The following is a 17,526-nucleotide window of genomic DNA, read 5'->3' on the forward strand; positions in this document are numbered from 1 at the left end:
TGCAAGATTCTTTGTTAATTGTTATAAATAACATTAGTACTTTTTATTGTTAATTGGGTATTTTCTTCTCACTTGAGGGGGTGTGTTCAAATAGAACAAGATTGAGAGAATAAATTTTCTGATGATTTGATTCATCTCACAATTCCTGGAAACTCCTTTGGTAAGTATATCTGCAAGTTGCTCTTCAGTTGGAACGAAAGGAAAGCTAATAATTTTGGCATCTACCTTCTCCTTTATAAAGTGACGATCAACCTCCACATGCTTAGTACGATCATGCTGTACTGGATTCTGTGATATGTCAATAGCTGCCTTATTGTCACAATACAACTGCATAGTACTTTGGAGTTTGAAACCCAGATCACGTAACAGATGACCATACAGAGACTTTCTCAATTTGCATACAAAATCACCAGGAGAAGCAACTACATAACCAGGTGGAAGGCTCATGTACACCTCCTCGGCTAACTCTCCATGAAGGAACGCATTCTTGACATCAAATTGTCGGAGTGGCCAGTTTAAACTAGCAGCAAACGAGAGCAAAACCCGAATAGTGTTCATCTTGGCAACAGGAGCAAATGTTTCAGTGTAGTCTATACCATACGTCTGAGTAAACCCATTTGCTACAAGGCGTGCTTTGTATCGACTCACTGATCCATCTGCATTATGCTTCACGGTAAACACCCAACGACAACCTACAGCCTTCTTGCCTTGTGGTGGAGGCACAAGTTGCCAAGTATTGTTCTTCTGCAATGCCTTCATCTCTTCCTCCATTGCCTTCCTCCGCTTTGGATCCCCCAAAGCATCATGTACTTTGTTAGGTACTGATAGAGCAGATATTTGATTCACAAATGATTCATATGACTTAGACAACCTCCTAGTGGACATATAATTAGCTATTGGGTATTTTGATTTAGCAGTAAGAGTAGGTTCAAATCTTTTGGCTGGTTGACACCTAGTAGCCCTATTTGGTAACACATTTTGCCCAACATTAGACTCACTACTAGTCTACTACTAGTACCAATGGGTGGACATACCTCGGATGAATGATCTTCAGTACCAAGAAGTTGTGGGTCAGGCGTAGGAGCCGTAACTGGAGGAGCAGTTGTGTCTTCAACTTCATTTTCAATGATTGAAACTGGTGCCTGGATGTCTGGAGATCCTGCTTCTGGAGGTGACGGGTTGATGGTCTTAACTGGCTCCGTCAAAAAACCTCATGCCTGCATGACTTCTTCTCCTTCTTCTGATTCCTCCCCCTCTCCATGATACAGCTCTTCAAAATATGAATTCTCCCCCTGAAGAGTTGTATCTGAAGAGGAAAAATAGGTCATGTCCTCAAAGAAAGTAACATCCATGGTGACATAATACTTTCTGGTGGGTGGATGATAGCACTTGTACCCCTTCTGATAGCCTCCATAGCCAACAACCACACATCTAAGCGCCCGGGCATCCAACTTAGATCTCTGGTTTTTAGGAACATGGACAAAGGCAACACAACCAAAAACACGAGCTGTAAGATTATGAAATGAGGGCAAGGAGACATGGGATGCAAGAACCTCAAATTGAATTTTTCCCTGAAGGACACTAGATGGAAGGCGATTGATAAGATGAGAGGAAGTGTGTACAGCATCGCTCCAAAGATACTTAGGCATATGAGCACTAAAGAGAAGAGCACGAGCCATATCAAGTAAATGACGGTTTTTCCTTTCGGACACTCCATTTTGTTCTGGTGTTTGTGGACATGTAGTTTGGTGAACAATCCCATGGGTTTTGAAAAACTCTTGGAAAACATGGTTAACATATTCTCCCCCATTGTCAGAACGAAGGACTTTAATGGTGCTATGATATTGTGTTTGAACTAGAGTACGAAAAGTTTGAAAAGCTGGAAAGTCTTCATCTTTGGTTTTAAGAAGAGCAACCCATGACAATCTTGTACAATCATCAATAAACAACACAAAGTATCTCATACCCGATACTGTGGGCTCTCTACAAGATCCCCAAACATCAGAATGAATTAACTCAAAAGGAATAACACTTTTATTAGAAACACTAGGAGAATAAGTAACACGATGACTCTTGGCCAAAACACATGTTTCACAATGTAAGACAGACTCATCCACACCAATAAACAGAGTAGGCATGATTTTTCTCATAAGACTAAAAGATGGATGCCTAACCGGCGATGCCACAACCAAATTTCACTTAACTTATCAGAACTCGAAGTCAAAGCGGCGCGGGACTGTGCTCCTGGTTTCTCCCCTGCGTATGTCTGATCCAGATGGAACAACCTACCCCTCAGATACCCCCGACCGATTATCTCCCTAGTGAGAAGATCCTGAAAAATCACACACATAGGATAAAAGGTTACGGAGCATTTAGACTCAGTATTCAACTGTGGAACAGATATTAAGTGATGAGATAAGGCAGGCACATATAACACATTATGAAGTTCTAAGGTAGGAGTAATACGAACTGATCCTGACCCTAACACATGAAAGGCCTCACCATTGGCATTGGTGACATAGGACACTGTGGGGAGGACAATTCGGTAAAATACGATTTATCATAAGTCATATGATCGGAGGCACCAGAATCAATAATCCATGTATCAGAACCAACAAAGTTAGAAACCTTTAAAGTCATACCAATCTTACCACGACTAGCTATAGAGGCTATAGGAGTTGCCCCACCTGCGATATGATGATCCTGTCCTGCCACGCCATAGAAATCTGGTTCTTGGACCAACTGAACTGTAGCTGCTTTCGCCTTAGGACGATAGCCCTTCTTTTTAGGATACCCATTCAGTTTCCAACAAGTCTCTCGAACATGTGCAAGGTCGTTGCAATAAGAGCATTGGGGACGAGGGCGGTTGGTGAAACTTGGTGGGAAAGCTTGCTGATGTGGTGGGACTGAACTCTGCTGCTGAAGAAAAGGTGTTCGTGACTTGGCTTGAATGGCTAGGCTAGACACTTCAACCTGTGCATGTTTGATACTTTCCTACTGAGACTCATCCTTACGGATGTATGTAAAAGCTGTGTTGAGACTAGGAGGGTCAGTCATTCTGAGTAATTCTCCCTTGGCACTGCTATGCTTCTCATCAAGCCCACTCAAGAATAAATGAACCCTGTCAAGTTCCTTAACCTTCTGGTACCACACAAGATCTTCCTGATTCTTGATCTTGCAAGGACGCTTCTGATCAATTTCAGCCCATACATTCTTCAGCTTGGTGAAATACAAAGCTACTGGTTGCCCATTCTGTTGCATACTGGTAGCTTTGCACATTAATTCATGAACTTGTATAAAATCAGACTCATTTGTATACAGATCCCCCAATGTCTTCCATATTATTTTAGCAGTCTCACACTCTTCCACCAACTGTAGCACATCTTCAGTCATGGCTTTGAATAAGATTGTCATCACAGATCCATCATCATCCTCCCACTTGGTATATGCATCCACATCCTCCTCACTAGGAGCTTTGGTTGTTCCAGTCACATGTCCCATCTTGTGTATGTCCAGAAGATGAACATACATAATCTTCTTCCACGTTCGAAAATTGGTACCATTGAGTTTCGTACCTCCAAAAGAACCACCGTCTGAACTTCGGACTGAAACCTCAACTTTTTGGACCTCATTGATCTTGGAACTCTAACCTTCACTTCCATCACCACCTATCGCAATAATATAATAGCAAATTCACAAAATCACAGAATACGCAGCGGAATAATTGAATAAAAGGAACAGAAGACTTCAAACAATAATAGTAACAGAACTTGCAGTAACCTTTTTTTTTTTTTTTGATTTTTTTTTAGAACCTGTTGCACGGGTTGATAGCAACAGTGACTTGCGACCAGAGAAGCCGGCGGTTTGAATCAGAGGAAGCCAGCGATCTGGGTACCTTGCAACGACGCTGGAACTGGGTGATGATGCCGGGGACTGGGCAACGTATTGATTTGGGAGATGCCAGAGTGGAGGACCGAGATGGGACGTGAGTTGAGAGATGAAACCGATCTGGGCTGCGGCTGAAGTGAAGAAACCGGTCTGGGCTGCTGTCGGTTGGAGGTGGCAGATGACGTCGAAGTCCAAGAGGGCGATCTGGAAAGATGAAGCCGACCTGGAAAGTGACAGATGACGTCGGCTTGAAGACAGCTGGCCTGACGTCGAAGAAGGCTGACAGATAACTTCGAAGTCCAAGAAGAAGATGGTCAGATCGTTCTTGGACGGACGTTGATGCAAGGAAGATAACAACGGGATAATAACGCCGTTGAAAGAACAATAACCCTAACAATGGGGTTTTTTGAATTAATTCCTTGAACTTGAAAAATAAAATATAGAAAATAAAAGACAAAGTCCTCTCAGATCTTTGCTCTGATACCAAGTCAAAAAGAACAAGACTGAGAGAATAAATTTTCTGATGATTTGATTCATCTCACAATGGAGGTATAAAGAGGATTACAGGAATACAATCGACTTACGTCTCTATTCTCTACCACACACAGAACAGGTAAGTACTAACTACGATACAATCAATATAATTACAATATATTCCATTCCTAATATTGTACCATGACTCACGCTAACAGGGGGGATATATTCAGATCGTCAAGCTCGTGAGTAAATTGAATTTGTTAAACTCGACTCATGAAAATTTATTAAAATATTATTTTTCTAATAGAAACTTTTCATTGCCTTCCTTTTCAATTTGAAGAGAATTTAAGTATAGCCTATAACGAACATAATGAAACTACATGGCGGGCTTTCTCTGCTAGGGTTACGATAGTGCCGCTTTTGGCGTCTCATAACCTTCCTCCATCATCAATGGATAACCCTTTTCGGTGCTGATTTCGGTGCCGGCTCTTTTGCACAAGGCTTATGTCGTTCCCAGACCATGGTTTTTGTCTGCGCCAATCCATATCTTTCAAATCTAATCTAACCTTAGCCTTCTTGTTTCGTGGGGGGATGAGGTTGTGGTGCAACCTTTCCAGATCAAGACAGTGCTAAATGTTGGCTGGCTTTGACCAATCCGAGCGTGTCTAAAGTCAATGACGGACATCGGCTTTGGTTTGGTGATGTAGAGGCTGGATGAGGGGATTGAGAGGGGTCATTCTTCGACCATGATTATAGGTAAATTGGCACAATAAACTGCATCGGATTCTAGCGTTCACGACTTTACAGATCATTTTAGCAGGGGTTCTGTTCAGAGGATTCCTTTCGGTGAGTAACGGTGGCACAGACAGCAGGCAACGATGGTGCAGTAGTCAGGCACCAGTAAGTGACGGCAGTGTGCAATTAAGCGCAGGTGCTGGTGGAATGAACGTAAGGCTCCACAGAAGGTTACCATGGTCTAATGAGTGCCTAGAGTCTGCTGGGGTGCCTGGAGAAAATTCAATTGGTCCTAGGCCTTTGATATGGAAGAGGTGTAAGGGCTTGCTGCTATTTGGATTCATATTTAGGATCCAGGAGATTTATGGGCTTTACTTTTTGCTATGCTTTGAATTTGGTTCTTCGGTTACTTAAGTAGAAGAATTCTCTTTATTCAACACATTAATTTGTGTGGAATATGGATTAGTCATACTACCGGTTACATTGATAGAAGATTACCCTCTGTTCGACGTATTCTTGTGCATGGAAGTATGGTTGGTCATTTCATTGGTAACTTTTTACATAGCTCAAGTTATGTCTAGTGCTTCATCGAATGCGTTATCGCATTCCTTAGTATCCTTGCTAGGTTACCCTTTGCTGCTTTTAATATTGTTGCTGTTATTTTTCATTTTAATGTATTTGCTACATCTATCCAGTTGTAATTATATATTATTATTATTAGAGTGTCACGCCCCATCCTGAGAGAAAGAATATTCTCGAGTTAGAGCGTGAATTAAAAGAGGGAGAATAAAATTAAAATAAAATAAATTGTAAAACAATTAAGAGAATTTCCATTATTTATAAATTGGAGAAATTAATGTTTAGTCATTGTACTATGACTTGTACTATGACTCTGTCATCGTTTCAGTTCCTGACATTCTAATTTAGTCTGAAAAGTCCATGAGGTCACAATTTTCATCTAATAGGTCCTCGTCATCTAAATAGTCCGTTAACTGCCTGATGTGGCAGATAAGTAAACGCCAACTCAACGCCACGTAAGCGTGGTGGATGTTAAAATGTCGAGAATAACCCTAGCCTCCCCTCTTAGTTAAAACTTTTTAGTTCTTGCTGCAATCTCGTCTTCCTCTTGTTCCTTTACCCAAGCATCGACCTCATCACCTAGCCCTTCTTCTTCCTCTCATCAAATCCAACCTCAAAGCCGAAGAAGACACTCTTGTTTCGGAACCCGAAACAAAGTCACTCCATGAGACCAAACGAAGAGAACCCGATGAACGAAGCAGAGGAAGTAGCCAAGGAAACATCACAATCCGCAATTTCTCCAGAGGAGGTTTCAATTTGGGATTGAATTGAAGGCAAGGAGGAAGAAGAAGATGAGTAGGCAGCAGCAGGCATTACACTACTGGTTCTAGGGCTTCGATTTTGGAAAGAAGGAAGGGCATGTAGTTTTTGTTCTTGCTGTTCTTGAATGTGGAATTGTTGTTTTGTGTGTCAGGATTTGTGGGTTTTGTGAGGATTTTGGTGGTAGTGAAGGTAGGGATTTGGGGGATGTGCATGTGGTGTTTGCGGCGACGGTGATGATGGAGGTGGTGACCGGGAACTCGTTGTTCGGGAAAGTAAGAACGAAAGGGATAGCGGAAGAGTTGGTTTGGCTGCGATGACCTGTGCTGTGGTTGCGGCTTGGATATCCTGTGCTCGAACCCGAATGGATACCCAAAATCAAAAATTCAATCTTTTGCATCTATGAAACAATCGAAAATTCAACTCACCTTAATCCCACCACCATCTCCAGAAAATGAAAACTCACTATAAACAAATTGGGCCAAGTCGGGAAGAGCTTCGCCTCCTCATTTTCCTCCGACGAGCTTCAAATTTCGTAAACATGTCATCTTTGACTCTGGTTCTTCTGTGGTTCGGCAAGATGTCATCTTTTTGATCAGGCAAACTCTCAACTTTCTCTGCTTCTTTGATTCGTCTGCTTGTGTAAATTCGAGTTGGGTTTTGTAAAGAATCAAAACTAGAATCTAGATTTTGGGTATTTTTGGCTTTGATCAGTGAGGACTTTGGGGTCTTCTTGGTTCCCAAAAAACAGAGAAATTTGATTTGGAATTGGGGTTTAGGTTGTGTTGCTGGTGACATTGGATTGTGAAATGAATGTTCTTTTAGCGATTGAATTGATTATTCACAAATTGGGTTTCTAAATTAACCTTGATTTTGATTGAGATTACTATGAAATTGAAGTTTTGCAACTCGATGTTGGTGAAATCATGGGTAAGACCCATTTTGATGATGGTGGTCTGATGAGTTCGATCAAGATGGGATAAGACCCATGTCTACTGATAGTGATGATAAGACCCTCTTTCTAGATTTCCTTTTAGTGAAGAGAGAGAGAGAGAGAGAGAGAGAGAGAGAGGGGGGGGGGGGAGTGGGAGAGCTTGGTGGTTGGTGGTGGTGGTTATGGTGGTTTGGGTGTGAAGAAGAAGAAGAAGGTAGGAAGAAAAGAAAAAAAAGGGCAATAAAAGAAATTAAAAAGGAAAAAAAATGAAAGGAGAAATAACAGAGGATTATATTGGACGTTTCACCACTATCGTGCTGAGGTGGCGTAGAATGGATTGCCATGTCAGCAAGTTAATGGCCCAATTTGAAGGAATCTTAACAGTGAGGACCTATTAGACGGAAATTGTGACATCAGAGACTTTTTAGATTAAATTAGAATGTCAGGAACTGAAACGATGACAAAGTCATAGTACAGGGACTAAATAGAATTTTCCCCTTTATAAATTCATCATTTAGTAACGGTTTAAATGACTTTCCGGTCATTTTCTAGAAGAAACATAAATCCTTCTATGAAAATTCAAGAAAACTAAAGTCGGTGAGTCGTGTCATGTTGGTTAGCTAGCCTAACTAACACTGTGGAGGTCATGGGTTCAAATCTCACTGACATCAGGGGTAGGGTGGGGAGTTACATTGTCGTCCAGAATAAAAAAATAAAAAATAAAAAGTCTACAAGAAAATCTTGAGTTTGACAAAATAACAATTCCAGGGCTTCTCACAAAGTAGATCCCATTATTATAAAGAAAAATTGAAAAGTGGAAAAAGTCCAGCATGTCCCGAAAATTACCAACAGAAAAGAGAAATCACAAGTTTCTTTAGCTCACACCCATTGCACCCGGAATCTCAATGAGGAGTAATCTTACCTGCAAGAATAATAATAACATAGTGATGAGCTACCACCGCTCAATTGAGGAAAATCATCCTCACACACTCATGTCTCAATAACTTTTTAGGTGAAGCAAGAAACGCACACAAGCACTAAGCAACACTCACACCTCAAACTCCAATCCTTCATATTGAACCCTTGTTCCACCCTTCCGCAACCCATTTTGCGTCATCTTATCCTCCGCGCGATCTCCAAGTCCAAATCATACAAAACGGTATAATTGACTATACGACCATCTATATCCCATATCAGAATCACCAACATCGGTATAATCGATATTCCCTTCTTTGTGCACATGCACGGACTCGCCTGAACCCCTGGTGCCTACGAGGTTTGGATTCACCTACACATAACATTCCCCCCCCCCCCCCCCCCCCCCAAAACAAATGATATCCCCATGTCTCCGGTAGGCGACAAACGTTGTCGGCAATACTTTCTACTGTAGAGGTACCACATGCAATCATTTACATTTGCAACAAATACAAGCCATTAATTTCCATTACTATCCGCAAAGTCAAGCTCATACCATGGCACGTAGCCGATAAAACATGCATTACATAAATATTTATACGATAGCAATGCAATTCACACAAAAAAAACAAAAAATTAGAGATGCATTAAATATATATCTATCATTTGAATAGAAACCCCTACCTCGGAAAGAGAAAATGCACCTAGCCTTGTTCCTGCTCCACACTAGTAGTCCCTCCTTCGTAGTTTGCATCATCCACCAAGGTGCCCAAAAGAAACTCTCTTCTTTCTCTCGTTGAACAGAAGAAGAAAAAGAAAAGACAAAACTCTCCTTACAATCGGTTTTCTTCTTTAACCCATTCCTAATGGAATTGGATTGAATTTCCTAATTCCCTTCCCTAACTTTCCTCATCAACATAAATTCTAATTTCCCAAATTAGGGATGGCAAAAATCCCCATTGGGTAGGGTACCCATAGGGTCGAAGAAATTCGGGTAACGGGGATGGGGATCCCCAGTATTCGAATTCTGAAATCGGGTACAGGGCGAGGATGGTATTTTGATCCCCATCCCCATACCCACCCAATAAGAATCATCTGAAATACATATATATATATATATATATATATATTATTTATTATAACTATTTTTGATATTATTTATAAATAAATATTTATGTAAACTTCATGTTTTTGTCAATATTTAAATTTTATTAATAAATATGTTCAAAAAAGGGAAGATTTTTTTTAATAAAAGATCTTTATCAACATGTTAATTTTCCTTGATTGAAATACAAAATTTATTTTATTTTGATGTTTGATTTTAACTTCATATTTTACAATCCATAATTATTTGTATAAATTTTTATATAATAAATTAGTAATATTGTTAACGGGGATTTGGGTGGGTACGGGGACCTAATCCCCAATGGGGACGGGGAATCCCTAGTATCTTATTACTGGGATTGGAGAGGGTACGGGGATGGAGAATGAAGTCGGGTATGGGGATGGTAATTTAATCCCCTTACCCTACCCTACCTTAACTTTCTGTAACAACATAAATTCTAGATTGAAATCCAAAATTTCCTTCACTAACCTTCTATTACAACATAAAAGCAACATAAATTTTGAATTTAAATTCAACATTTCCTTCATTAACCTTCTATAACAACATACATTCTAAATCCCAAATAAATTCTAGACTGACTAATAACTCCTAATTAAACTCTCATTAAGTCATAATAGATTCTAAACCAGAAAACACTCTTTCTCAAAAAATGTACTGCCCGTAAGAGAAAAAAGAAAATAAAATAAAAAAAAACAAAAATTTTGGGACGGGTTATTGCGTGGAGTTGTCAGTCTTTTTCAAAAAAAAAAAAAGTATAGCATATAACCAAAAAAGATAATACTTGTGCATCAATTAAATTAGATGAGTGCAACAATTAAATCAAACTCTAACCTACTATTAACGTTAGACCCGATGGCTCTAGTTAGCTTTAGAGAAGGAGAGAGAGAGAGAGCGAGACACAAGAAATATAGTGGTTCGTCTCCCACCTTAGCGGGAGACTATGTCCACTTGAATATTGTACTATGTGTGTTTGGGCCTTGCGGCCCAAGGCGATTACAAAAGATGTAATGGGATGGTAGAGTAAGTGGGAAGGAGTCTCCTTTTATAGGGGAGGGAGGCTCCTTTCTTTACATGTTTTCCAATGTGGGACAAGAAACCTCTATTTTAGTGTAGAAAGCTTATCATGGAGGCATCTTGGCAAGGTCGGGAAGGTGACTTCCCGGTAAGCTCTTGGCAGCTTTCGACCACCACGGGGTAGCTTGAGTGTCGAGGTACGAGATGTATGTCTTGGTTGGGCCCCACCATGGCTTGTGGGCCCCCCTAAGAGAGTGTTACTTATGCTTGGTGATGTAGCAAATCCTCCATATTGTTGGAGGTATGTACAAGTCCCCGAAGTCCCCAAGTAAGAGGAGCTTCTTGGTTGGGGAGTTATACACATGATGTCATCAAGCATAAGTAACGTCTGAGAGGCGTCTAGCCCCTACAAGTCCCCGAACTCCTTAAGCAAGAAGGGACTCTTTAACCTGTAAAACAAAGATAGGAACGTGCGCACGTAGGATGCTTGTTGTATTGGGCAACGTATGTGAGTTGCAATGATATGCATTGGCATATACGAATGTATGAGGTGCATGATACATGTTGATGTATACATGCGAATGGCGCAGAGTACGATCGATTATGACGTATAAACTCGAGAATGCGTATGGTTGTGTGAACATATCTCGAATAAGCATATGAATTGCATATGATGCGCGTGGTGCTCGCAAGAGGACGAACGAGGTCGAGTTGATGAGGTTTAGGTTACGCTCGGTGTAAGTTGCATGAGTGCCATGAAGGCAAGCGTTTGTAATTCGTAAACGATGAATACGCGAACGCTTGTGTTAGTTTGGTTTTCGCTCGTGTTAATGGAACGCGAAAAGAATTCGATTGTTGCAAACAACAAATGGTAGAAGAATTCAATGTTCCATTAACGTGTACTATTTTGAGGGGATAAGAGTGTAAAGCTCGAGAATGCCGGGAAGGCGCGAGCATAAAACTCAGGATTGCGGGGAAGGCGTGAGCGTGAAAGCTCGGGGATGCCGTGAAGGTGTGAGCGGGAAGTTCGGGGGTGCCGTGAAGGCGTGAGCATGAAAGCTCGGGGATGCCGGGAAGGCGTGAGCATGAAAATTCGGGGGTGCCAGGAAGGCGAGAGCGGGAAGCTCGGGGGTGCCGTGAAGGCATGAGCGTGAAAGCTCGGGGATGCCGGGAAGGCGTGAGCGTGAAAGCTCGGGGGTGCCGGGAAGCTCGGGGGGTGTCGCGGAGACGTGAGCGTTAGAGCTCGTGAGCGGGAAGCTCGGGGGGTGCCGCGGAAGCGTGAGCGTTAAAGCTCGAATGTGATGCCCTGAGGCATGAGCATGACCGTTGCTAATTATGCTGGGTTGTATGTACAAGTCCCCGAAGTCCCCAGTCAAGGAGAGCTTTCTTGCGGGGTTGATACCAAAGCGTAGCTTTGTGCCGTATATCGAGCATAATTAGTGCAAGTGAGTCGTCCATCTAAAATTTGTCGGAGCGAACGCTTATGCCCTTTCTGGTGGGCCCCTGCTAGGCCATCCGAGGAGTCCCCCACTTCTGGCTATAGACCTCCGTATGGTCGGAAAATTTTTGATGAGGGGAGCTGCGTATAAGCAGTGGGGGCGTTAGGTAGCGAACCTAATCTTTGATACCCAAGCGTCGGGGGTTCACTGCAGGATCAATGGTTGTCGTGGGCTACGTTAACTGGTCCCTTTACTCTTTCCCGAAGGAGAAAAGTTTGACTGCAATGCCGCGTAGTAGTTATCGTCATTATGAGGCGTTTGCCTTACCGCTTGGCGGTTGGTGGTGGACCACAGAGTCGTGGAGTCTAGACCCGTTTAGGTCTTTTTCCCGTGGGGAAAGTTTGACAAAGTATGGTGCCCGGAGGCTAGACCAAATATTTTACATATAGAGAATATGTAAAGTTTGTAATTGTTTGAACAATGACAAATAAGTATAGCAAGTAATAATATATGGATCTTATGGCCATGTGACATGCATATTAGATAGTTGCAAGTGTGATGGGTGTCCATATAAAATTTTGGGAGTAGCTCCCGGTGAAATATTATGAAGCGTTTGTGAACTTGGAGCTTAACTAAAGCATGTTGGACATGTTTGAGCAAGTTTGGTTATGTTCGAGCAAGTTGGGTGTAGTTGAGCGGGTAGGCGCTGTGCGAGCATGCGGGGCGTGGCCCAAACAAGTCGTGGCCATGCTCGATACCCAAACGAGTCGTAACCCGAGCAAATAATTATCCGAGCATGTTTAATTAAGTCACAAGTATCACAAGCTTCTAGACATGGCATAGTTTGTTTAAGTGAGTGTCACATTAAATTGATTTAAGCATGGCATGTGTATAGCAAGTACTTGTAGTAAAGTTGCTAATAACATTTTTGAATTGTTGTAAACATGCTTAGAGATCATGGAGACATGTTAAGGCATGGCAATAATATGTAAGCCTAGTAGGTGTGCTACTAAAATTAATCTATGGTGTAAGCATGCTTTAAAAGTTATTAAAACCATCTAAAGGCACTACTAGAATTATGCCATCAGACATCACCACTATTAAATCGGTCGGGATTACACGCGATGTAAAAAGCCGTGCTAACATCGATTTATGAAATTTTCGATTTCTATTGTTATTATTAACATCAGTCGTCAAATTAACCAATGTATAAACTTTCATTCAAAAATTTTGAAAATATGCGGAGGGACTAACTTAAAAAGTTTGAGAAACGTGGGGATCAAAATTCATTCCCCCCAACACTTGGTCTTTTTTTCACTTTGAAAGTTTCGAACCCTAATGAATAGACTCTCACTTTGACTTCAGCGCCTCCTTCTTCACGTCCCCGACCTTACCTCGTTCTCCTCCTCCATCTCCGCCTCCGACCATCACCTATCTCTCTTCTCCTTCTCTCTCGCTCCCTTGTCTTTCCAAACCCTACTCTCTCTCTCCCTCTCCCTCTCTCTGTGTCTCAGAATCTCACATTCTCTCTCTAAATCCTCTCCGTCCCTCTCTGAAATTGACTGAGATGAAGTCTATCTGCACCACAATTTCTTATGGGAGACGATGGAGCCGCCCCAATCACCAAACCCTAGTCCGGCAAGCCTCCGTGAAAGCATGAAGCCTCCAAGGAGAACGAGTCTCCTCCTTCAGATCTCCTCTATATGGCCTTGGATTCGAAGCCTTCGCCGGCGGCCAAGTTGAATAGTCTGTTGCTGCCATGGCCACCGCCATTAAATCCTCGCTCAGAAACTACAAGAACGTATAAATCGTGTTCCAGATATCTAGATCAGTTTGCAAACTGCAGAACAGGGAAAGCAGAAAAGATGGACAACGCTCAGTCACCTCCTCACGGAGATCCTCGCTTTGCTTCCGCCTCCAGGTTCCTCTCTCTCTCTCTCTCCAACTATAACCAGACAGCGCCTTAATCAATCACACACACAAATTGACTACGATTTTGAATTGACTGCAGAGCTTTCACTCATACTGTGCTTGAAGATCTCAAGTCCCTACTTGAGTCCTTGGCTGCTCAGTCACACAGCGACGGCCAATTTATCTCTCCCTCGGTTTTTCAGGTCACTTTCTTCACTCCCCTCTCAGTTTCCATAAAGTTTCATTCTTTTGTGATTTTCATTATTTTGTGATCATGGTAGTTGCTGTCTAACTAGCTATAGCTTTACGCCTTCGCAGACTTATCTCGGGCTTCATGGTCCTTTTGGGGATAGGATGTTTGATTTAGTAACCCAGCAACGGAAAGACCAGAAGCTCACATTTGAAGACCTGGTGGTAGCCAAAGTAAGTACTTTCTGTTGAACCTAGTTGTGAAGTGTGGTGTTTGTTTGGTTTTTGACTGCTCATTCTGTGGTGTTTGATTCGTTGTGCGTGTTGCAGGGGACTTATGAGAAGGGAACAAGAGATGATATTGAAGAGTTCATATATAAATTGTTGGACATAAACGGCGATGGTGTTTTGGGGAGGGAAATCCTACATAAGGACAATGATAGGATGTTGTTTACGTTTATGGAAGTGCATGCTTATAATGGTTACATTCATATATGTTTTGCACTATAAAAGTAACGGCATTGATTAGTACGTACAATGAACGTTGTTAGATTTTGTTGCTAATGTATTAGTTTCGGAGTGGGATACTTCTACAGTTTCGTGGAGTAGAAATATCTATATGGTCATTGTGATGATTTAGACTTACAAATTGGCATTCTAAGATATGCATTTGGTATTTGCTATTGTGGGCTGCAGAAATGAGGAACAGTTTGGTGATTGCTTGTTATAATTTGTCAGTCCTAAGAAAGATAAAGATATATTTTGTTTATCTGGTCAATTTGTTTGTTTCCAATAGGTTACTGGGATATATATATCGGGCTTTGAGAGTAAGAGTTGGACCAACACAAAGAACTGTAAAATCATTATTCAAGGCATGCTTCCGTCTTTTACTCCGTTAAAGGTCAAGCTCTTGTCATTGAGGTGGCTGCCTATAATGCATACAATGATCTTTTTCTTTTGATTGCAGACTTACATTGATTGTCTGCATATGAAAAAGTCTGACAAGTCTAGAATGCTGGCGGATGAGCAGACGGAAATTGAGAATTCCTTGGGTGGAAATTCAGAAGAGATTCTTTTTGATGAGAAGAGGGTACATACTTTTCTTGTACCAAGGATAGATGAAGTTGTTGGTGTTTATCTGTACTTATCTATTTTTGTATCTTAATGGCAGAAATCCTTTATATCTGCTGGTCATCTTCGTTGGCTTTTTACTATTTAAAGCACTATGGATGCAGCTAGACACCTCGGCCGAATTCTGCAATGGCGTTGTGAGTATCAAACTTTGTTCTAATTGTTTATTGTTCTTGTCTTACCTAATCTATTTGGTTTGCTTACAAGATGGTTTCAAAATATAAGTTAGATATTCAGTTTTGGTCAATCATAAGCTATCTTAAATATACAAAATTGCACTTTTACAGTGGAAATGTCTTAGAAAGCAAAAAATTATAGTTGGATTATGAGAGTGCTAGTCACTTATATAGCTCTAGTCTAGCAACAAAAATCAGTTATGAAAGAGTTGTTTCCTGATGTAGTATTGAAAGTTTTAATTTGTCATATAGTTTGAACTTTGAAGAGTGTCTGGGCCAAAAAAAATTCCAGTTTATCATGCTGAAGTAGTTAACCATAATAGTTGGCTTAATGATATTTAGTTAATTGTTTGAGAATGGACTCGGGTTATAGGTTCTCAAATATGAGAAATTGTAAAATGTTTTACCAGAGTTGCCCTAATAATTGTTGGCTAATGTGGCTACAGCTTATGGGACTTCTCTCTTTATCCACCAAGTTGGTGCCAACTATCATGAACATGATGAAGAGATTAGCAGATGAAGGGGCAGCAGCTACTGCAGATAACAATCCTCAAAGAAACCCTGCAGTAGCATTAAAGAGCATAAGCAATGGAGCAAATGCTAGCAGTTCCATGTCATCTACTGCCTCATCAGAAGTGACGGAATCTGAATACTCTAGTCCTTCAAAACAAGAATAATTATATGTGTGTGTGTGTGTGTGTACATAATTTGTTGTACTTTCTTGTGCTTCGTAAATTTGCAGACATGTTTCCTATAGGTCTTTGCAGAAACATTAGCTGACCATATATTGAAAGCATAGCTGAAACCAACATTTATACTTTGCCTATTTGCATAATCAGAGGCATTAGTTCAAGCTTGTTGTCCAAACATGGTTTTAGTGATGATTATATCCTTGTATTAGCTTGTACCCTAAACATGTACTCAATAATTCCATTTGATTGCAGGGAAAGAAGGGAGTTTGGCTTAAGCTATCGGTAGAATGAGCCGAGCTTGTTCCAGTAGCTGTTAAGGTAACTCCTCTATATATGCTTCAAGCTATGAAACTATTCTTTCTTGAGATGACAATCAATGGAGTTCAATTTTTGATCGGTTTCTTTCCTGATTGCACAACAAATTTAGTACAATTAAGGAAAGAATGTCGTTGCATCAGAGTGCTGAATGCTGGCCATAACTTTTTTTATATCTTGATTATGATTATTCACTGAAAGTGTTGAATACTGGGAGTATCTGAGATAAGTTCCTTGGTTCCTTGGTTTCAGGAAAGTTTCCAAGATCACCATGCAGAACGAGGATATCTACTGTGGGTTACCAGTAGACGATGTTGACTTCATCAACTTTGATGGGAAGACGATGAACAAACTATTATTGAAGTGGCTGACTACTTACAGACTCTGCTTTTGTTTAACATTTTTGTAGTAGATGAAGTGACTGTAGCAATTGTGAACAAAACTGCAATAGTAATTGCTAGGCTAGCCTTGTAGTAGGTTAATTGAGGTTTTATTTTGTCAACTTTGTGAACTGTCAAGGATAATGATTTTGGGGAGAATACCCCAACATTCAAATTACTCTTGTCAAATGTGGATTGCATTTTATAGCAGCAGCTACATATTTTGTGGACATCATCCTCATCTAAAGAACATGATGTCTATACATAAAGTTTAAATCAGTTATAACCATAAAGACTGATGTCCATTGAGAGAAATACATTAGTCTCAAAATGAAAATCGATGTTCCATTAACCACAGGAGATCAAATTATTATGTTGGAACCGATGTGCCACAAACTAGTGCACATCGTGTTTAGATAGAGATCAATGTCCAGTATAAGTATTGTCATCGATGAAGACCATAAAACCGATGTGTGAAATAGTATTAGTCATCGTTTCTTAAATGAATAACGATGTTAAAATGCATAGTTGTGTTGTAGGATCTATATTTCTTTAAGCATTAAAGGCAACAAAATGAGGGTTTAACAATAGTTAAACATACAAGTTTGTTAACATTTAAACGTATTTACATCGATTTATAATGGGTAACCGATGTGTATACTGATACTGGACATCGGCTAACAACCGATGTCTGGATTTTCCGGACCTTTCTCATCACCCACTAAGACATCGGTCGGGATTTTTTTTTCTCATCAGTTTTTGGCCGATGTTTAAGGGCATAATTCTAGTAGTGAGGCATGACAATAGCTCTAATTGTAAGAGTGTGTATTGAGATATAGTTACTTATCTTATGCCGATTGGAGCAA

Source organism: Rosa rugosa, chromosome 4, assembly GCF_958449725.1.
Source record: "Rosa rugosa chromosome 4, drRosRugo1.1, whole genome shotgun sequence".
Classification (NCBI taxonomy): domain Eukaryota; kingdom Viridiplantae; phylum Streptophyta; class Magnoliopsida; order Rosales; family Rosaceae; genus Rosa; species Rosa rugosa.